Genomic DNA, 6,220 nt, shown 5'->3' on the forward strand with positions numbered 1-6,220 from the left:
GTCAGGAGGAGAAGCTCAATGAATTATTGACTCGACAGTCGGTTATGAATTTCTACGCATCTCTTCTGTCGTGGCGGTATTGCAGGAGTGGGAACTGGACTTATTATGTCATGAGATGCATTGGGAGCATCAGATTCGTGAAATTTCGGCTATTGTATTAGAGGATATTATTATGGTCATGTAAGTTATGTAGTGCTTAGTGTGGATTCAGCAAAAGTATGCAATCATGTATTGGTACATCGCATAGAGATTGATATGGTGTTCGTATGTTGAAAGCAAGCCTGGTGGAAAATTTCGGATGTTGGAATTTGGCTCTAAGCCTAATTTGACTAAACAAAAGGGGAATCTTCAGATTTGCTCGAGCAAATGTGCTCAAATAAGTTATGGTAGCACGGGTAGGTGCACGAGGAGTTAAACAGTGATTTCAGACAACTCCAGCACAATTCTTGGCACGTTCGAGGGCGAACGTATGTTTAAGTAGGAGAGAATGTAACGACCCGACCGGTCATTTTGAGCTCTAGCGCGTCGTTCGGCAGTTTGAGGCCATGAGCAGCTTCACTTCAGGCATTATGACTTACACGCATGGCCGAAATTGAATTTCGGGAAGTTCGGAGTTGATTTGGAAAGAAAATTCTCATTTCGGAAGCTTTAAGTTGAAAGAATTAAACTGGAATTCCGCGTATATATACGAAAAGGAAAAAACGCTCTCTAGCTAACCTTAAACCGGCGATCACCAAGAGAACCGGTGGTGGCCTCCCATGGCCACTCCGGCCGGTGGCCGGCCACCCCCAGTGGCGGCGCTGCCCCCCAACCTTCCCCCACCATCGCCCGACATCCACGATTACAAACAACAATCCCCAACCCATGGATTATTCGAAACTTCTGAAACTTACCACCATTAATGCCCCCATGCAAACCCTAGCTACGCTACCATTGAAACCTGTTGAGTTCCTGCATGGAGAACCAGTTGTGAAGTGGAAGAAGCAAGAAGTGAAACAATCCATCGTACAACAAGGGCTTCAACTTGCAGTTCTTGGGAAATTTTCGTATGGTAAGCCTGTTATTGGTGAATTACGTAAAGTGATTCTAATTCAATGTGAGATTAAGGGTCATTGCTCAGTAGGCTTGATTAAAGATAATCATGTGTTGATTAGATTTTCATTATTGGAGGATTATGTTCATCTTCTTTCAAAGCCAGCTTTTTATTTAAAGGCTCAATTAGATATATGGCAGATGCGTTGTACAAAATGGAATCCATGGTGGACACCTGATGAAGAGACTCCAATTGCCGTAGCTTGGATTAGCTTTCCAGAACTTCCTCCAAATTTCTTTCGTAAGGAATGTGTATTTTTATTAGCTCGTGCAGTTGGTAACCCATTACATGTAGAAATCGCCACTCAAAATGGGACTAGACCTAGTGGTGCTAAGGTGAAGGTGGAAGTTAATTTGTTAGGTAATTTCCCTAAACGTATTAAGATTGTTGAAGAAGCTGATGAATCTGGGCCAGAAGAGTTTAAATGGATTAGGATACAGTTTGATTATATGCCTAAATATTGCAAGCCCTTGCAAGAAACAAGGGCATAGTGAGGCAGAATGTTGGGTAATTCATCCTGAGTTACACAAGAGATTTGATGAAGATGTTGAGGATCAAGGCAAGGATTAGACAGTTGTGGTAAGTACGGAAGCAATTGGTACAACAGCAAATTCAACAAAGGTTCTGTCAAGTGGAAAGGTGGTTGGCAAGCCTGTTACTAATCATGCCAAGCAGGAATGGATACAAGCAAGGAAGAACAAATACCAACGGGATAATAGGGGTCACACTGTTGATAACAAACAAGGTAAGGAAGCTGACAAGGGTAAAGGGAAGGCCAAACTTGAGGAAGTAGCAACCAAGAACAAATTTAATGCATTAGAGGTTGAGGAAGCTCATCAACCTATTCTACAAATTACTGAAGGCAAAGGTGAGGATCTTAGCAATGGTAAGAAGAAGGAACATGGGGAAAATCAGTCAAAGAAGGGCTATGAGAAGGAAAAAGAAGGCAATACTGGAGCTTCAAGCCCTAATCCTAACTCTGGGGTTAGGGTTGGGAAGGATGCTAATACTAAACCAGTGGGAGAAGATAATCAACAAGAACTTAAGCATGTGAAGAAGGAAGCAGTTGAGAAAGTGTTGAAAGATCAGCATAATGGGAACTTAGCTAAGGCTAATCCTATTGTTCCTAGTGATCAAAGTACTGATGAAAAGACTAATAAGGAGTCCACAATCGACTGGGTTCATAGAAGGTTTGGAACTAGAAAAGAGGAGCTAAGGCAACTCAATGTGACTAAAAACCAATCATGTCAAGATATGTCGTCTCAAACATTTGCAGATTCTGGGCAGCTTGAGAACCTTGATGAGATAAACTCAAGAAAGGCTGGAGGGAGTGATGCAATTGAGGTGGAGGATGATCAAATAGGCATGACAAAGACAACATGAGACAAAGTGAGGGACAACATCCCACCTAGCGATAGGCTGGCGACGCCAGGCCTAAAGCCAGGCTCCCCAGGCGTTAGGCTGGCGACGCCAGGCCTAAAGCCAGGTACCCCAGGCGTTAGGCTGGCGACGCCAGGCCTGGCGCTAGGGTCACTTGATGAAGCATCGATAGTTAACACTGTTCCTAGTGCAACTGGCTAGATTTTGGCATATGTAGATAGTGTTTCGATGTATGCATTGGAGAACAAACTTGATGATAATGTGAAGGTTAGGGATGATACAGTAGGATCAGAGAATAACAGTGAAAAGAATGATGAGCACGCAATTGTTCCAAGAGCATCTGAAGAAATAGAGGAAGTGCCTATGGAATATGGCACTGATCAAATTATGCAGCTGCAGCTTAATGTTCCACTGAAGACTCCACTACAACATCTACATGATTTAGTTACACACAATGTGGCACCAATTGATGAAGACTTAATGAGACAAAATCCTATGGAGGATGAGGGAGATGATGAATCAACAGAAGAAAACTTCAAACAGGTGGCTAGGGATGGGGATCTATCACCTACAGCTAGTGCTAAAGGAGGCAAGAAAACAAAGAAGAATCAGAATAAAGAGTCACAACAACCTTTAAGAATTATGCCCAGGAGGGCAACTTCTATATCTAAATGATGATCAAGACATTAATATGGAATATAAGGTCTGTGAATACAAAACAAGCCTTTTCTAAGGTGATCAACATGAATAGGGAGCATAACTTTTGTGTAGTTGCATTGATGGAACCTTTTCAAAAGAAGAGATTCATTGATAGATATAGAAGAAGGTTGAATATGGAGACGACTTATGCAAATATTAATGCGCAAATATGGTTGTTCTTTGATGCAGTGGTGGAATGGGAATTAGTGGAGGATACTGAGCAACAGGTGACTGTGAGAGTGCTTCACCATGACCTAGGGCAGCACATGATGATGACATTGTTTATGCAAAATATTCAGCAATTGAGAGGTTGGAATTGTGGGATCACTTATATTACTTAGCAAGTGATATGAAATTTCCATGGTTGGTGGGAGGGGATTTCAATGTGATATTGCATGAAGATGAGAAAATAGGAGGACTTCCGGTACACCCGCCTGAATATGAGGATTTTGCATTTTGTGTAAATTCTTGTGGTTTGTTTGAGCAAGGATACAAAGGAAGTACATTTACATGGTGGAATGGGAGATCCAATGCTGCATGTATATTCAAAAGATTGGATAGGATCTTTGTGAATTTGCCGTTCAGAACATGTTGCCAACTATTGAAGTTGAATATCTAATCAGAACTGGATCAGATCATGCACCTTTGTTAATGACATGTGGGGAGAAGACCACCAATTTTGTCAAGCCTTTCAGGTTCTTGAACTTTTGGACTAAACATACTACATTTATGGATGTGGTGAGACAGAATTGGGAAGCTGATTTCATAGGGGATCCATTTTTTATGTTCAAGCAGAAGCTCAAGAGGGTGAAGGCAGCACTGTTGGAGCAGGGAAACATTTGGTGATATATTCAAGCAATTGGCTATTTTGGAGGACATTGTTAGGGTGGAAGAGATGTTGTTTGAAGAAGAGCCTACAATTGAGAACAGGATTGTGCTTCAAAAGGCTCAATCTGAACTGAAGAAATACTTGAGTATTGAGGAGCAGTATTGGAAGCAAAAAGCTGGGATGACTTGGTTTGCTGAAGGAGATAGGAATACAAGTTTCTTTCACAATCATGTCAATGGAAAAAGAAAGAAATTGCAGCTGAAGAGGATCAAAAGTGGAAGTGGGGTATGGATTGAAGACCAGGAGCAATTGGCTATAGCTGCAGTGGACTTTTATCAAGAACAATTCACAAATGAAGGTGATGCATCTGACTTTTACTTGCTCAATGTACCTTCGATGGTCACTATGGAACAAAATTTGGAACTTAGTAGACTGCCAATAATTGAAGAGGTAAGGACATCAGTTTTTGAGCTTATTGGGGAGAGTGCTAGTGGTCCAGATGGATTCACTGGCCTATTTTATCAAACATGCTGGGATGTTATTGGTGCTGATATACACAACATGGTGCTACACTTCTATGGAGGAGCTGCACTGCCTAAATCCATCACTCACACCAATCTAGTGTTGATGCCTAAGAAACCTAGAGTTGAGACCATTTCTGACTTAAGACCTATTAGCTTGAGTAACTTCATTAACAAGGTCTTGTCTAGAGTGTTACATGATAGATTGGAAAATTTTCTGCCTTCTCTAATATCTCCTAATCAATCCGGATTTGTGAAGGGTAGGAGTATATTTGAGAACATCTTATTGACTCAAGAAATTATCCCTAACATAAGGTTAAGGGGAAAGCCAGCTAATGTGGTGATCAAGCATGATATGGCTAAGGCTTATGATAGGGTTTCATGGAAGTACTTATTGCATGTACTAAGGAAGATGAGATTCTCTGAGCACTTCATCAACATGGTGTGGAACTTGATGTCAAATAACTGGTATTCAGTATTGGTGAATGGGTAGTCCTCAGGTTTCTTTAAGTCTACAAGGGGTGTGAAGCAAGGGATCCTCTATCACCAGCATTGTTCATTCTGTCAGCTGAGGTACTTTTCAGGTCTTTGAATAAACAATTTGAAGACAAGTCATTTGTGGGATTTGGAATGCCTAAGTGGTCTGATCCTTTAAACCACTTGGCATATGCTGACGATACTATAATCTTTGCTTCTGCTCATCCTCCATCCTTGAGTAAGATTATGGCAGTCTTGGGTAACTATGAGAAGATATCAGGCCAGATGATCAACAAAGATAAGAGTTCATACTACATGTATTCAAGGATTTCTAATGGATTGTGTCAGGCGGTTGGAGCTATTACAGGATTTGCAAAAGGTAAATTCCCCTTCACATATATGGGATGTCCTGTTTTCTACACTAGAAGGAGGAAGGAATATTATGAAGATCTTATCAAGAAAGTAAAGTCTAAATTGCATTCATGGAAAGGAAAGCTGCTGCCATTTGGAGGAAAGGCGACACTCATTACTAGTGTGTTGCAAAGTATGCCAATCCACATGTTATCAGTTCCTGCATCCACCAAAAAATGTCATGGAGCATCTTCATAAGACTTTTGCTAGATTCTTTTGGAGCACAAAGGAAGAAGGGAGAAGCAGACATTGGGCCTCATGGCAAAATCTTTGCCTTCCTAAAGAGGAAGGGGGGCTAGGTTTTAGGTCCTTACATGATGTGTCGAGGGCATTATTTGCTAAACTATGGTGGAGGTTTAGGACCACAAAATCTTTCTGGTCTAATTTCATGTGGAATAAGTATTGCAAGAAGGAGATACCAACGGTGGTGCAGTTTAGAAGGGGGTCTAATGTTTGGAGAAAAATGTTGAATGCTAGGGAAGAAGTAGAACATGAGATCCTATGGGAATTGAAGAGTGGGAACAACTAATTTTGGCATGAAAATTGGACTGGATTGGGTGCACCTTTTCATGTATTACCTGAAGACTTTCCAATCAATGAAGATCTTCAGGATGTGGCAGAATTACGGCAAGGTGAAACATGGGATGATCAGCTGCTAGATCAAACCTTCAATGAGGAAATTGCAGAACATATAAGGCTAAATGTACATTACGAAGGTGTGAGGAATACTGGGATAGGCCATACTGGATGTCAACTCCTTCAGGCAAGTTCAGTGTTAGCAGTGCTTGGCAAATATTAAGGCATAAAGCT

The sequence above is a fragment of the Nicotiana attenuata genome, chromosome 8 (genome assembly GCF_001879085.1).
Source record: "Nicotiana attenuata strain UT chromosome 8, NIATTr2, whole genome shotgun sequence".
NCBI lineage: Eukaryota > Viridiplantae > Streptophyta > Magnoliopsida > Solanales > Solanaceae > Nicotiana > Nicotiana attenuata.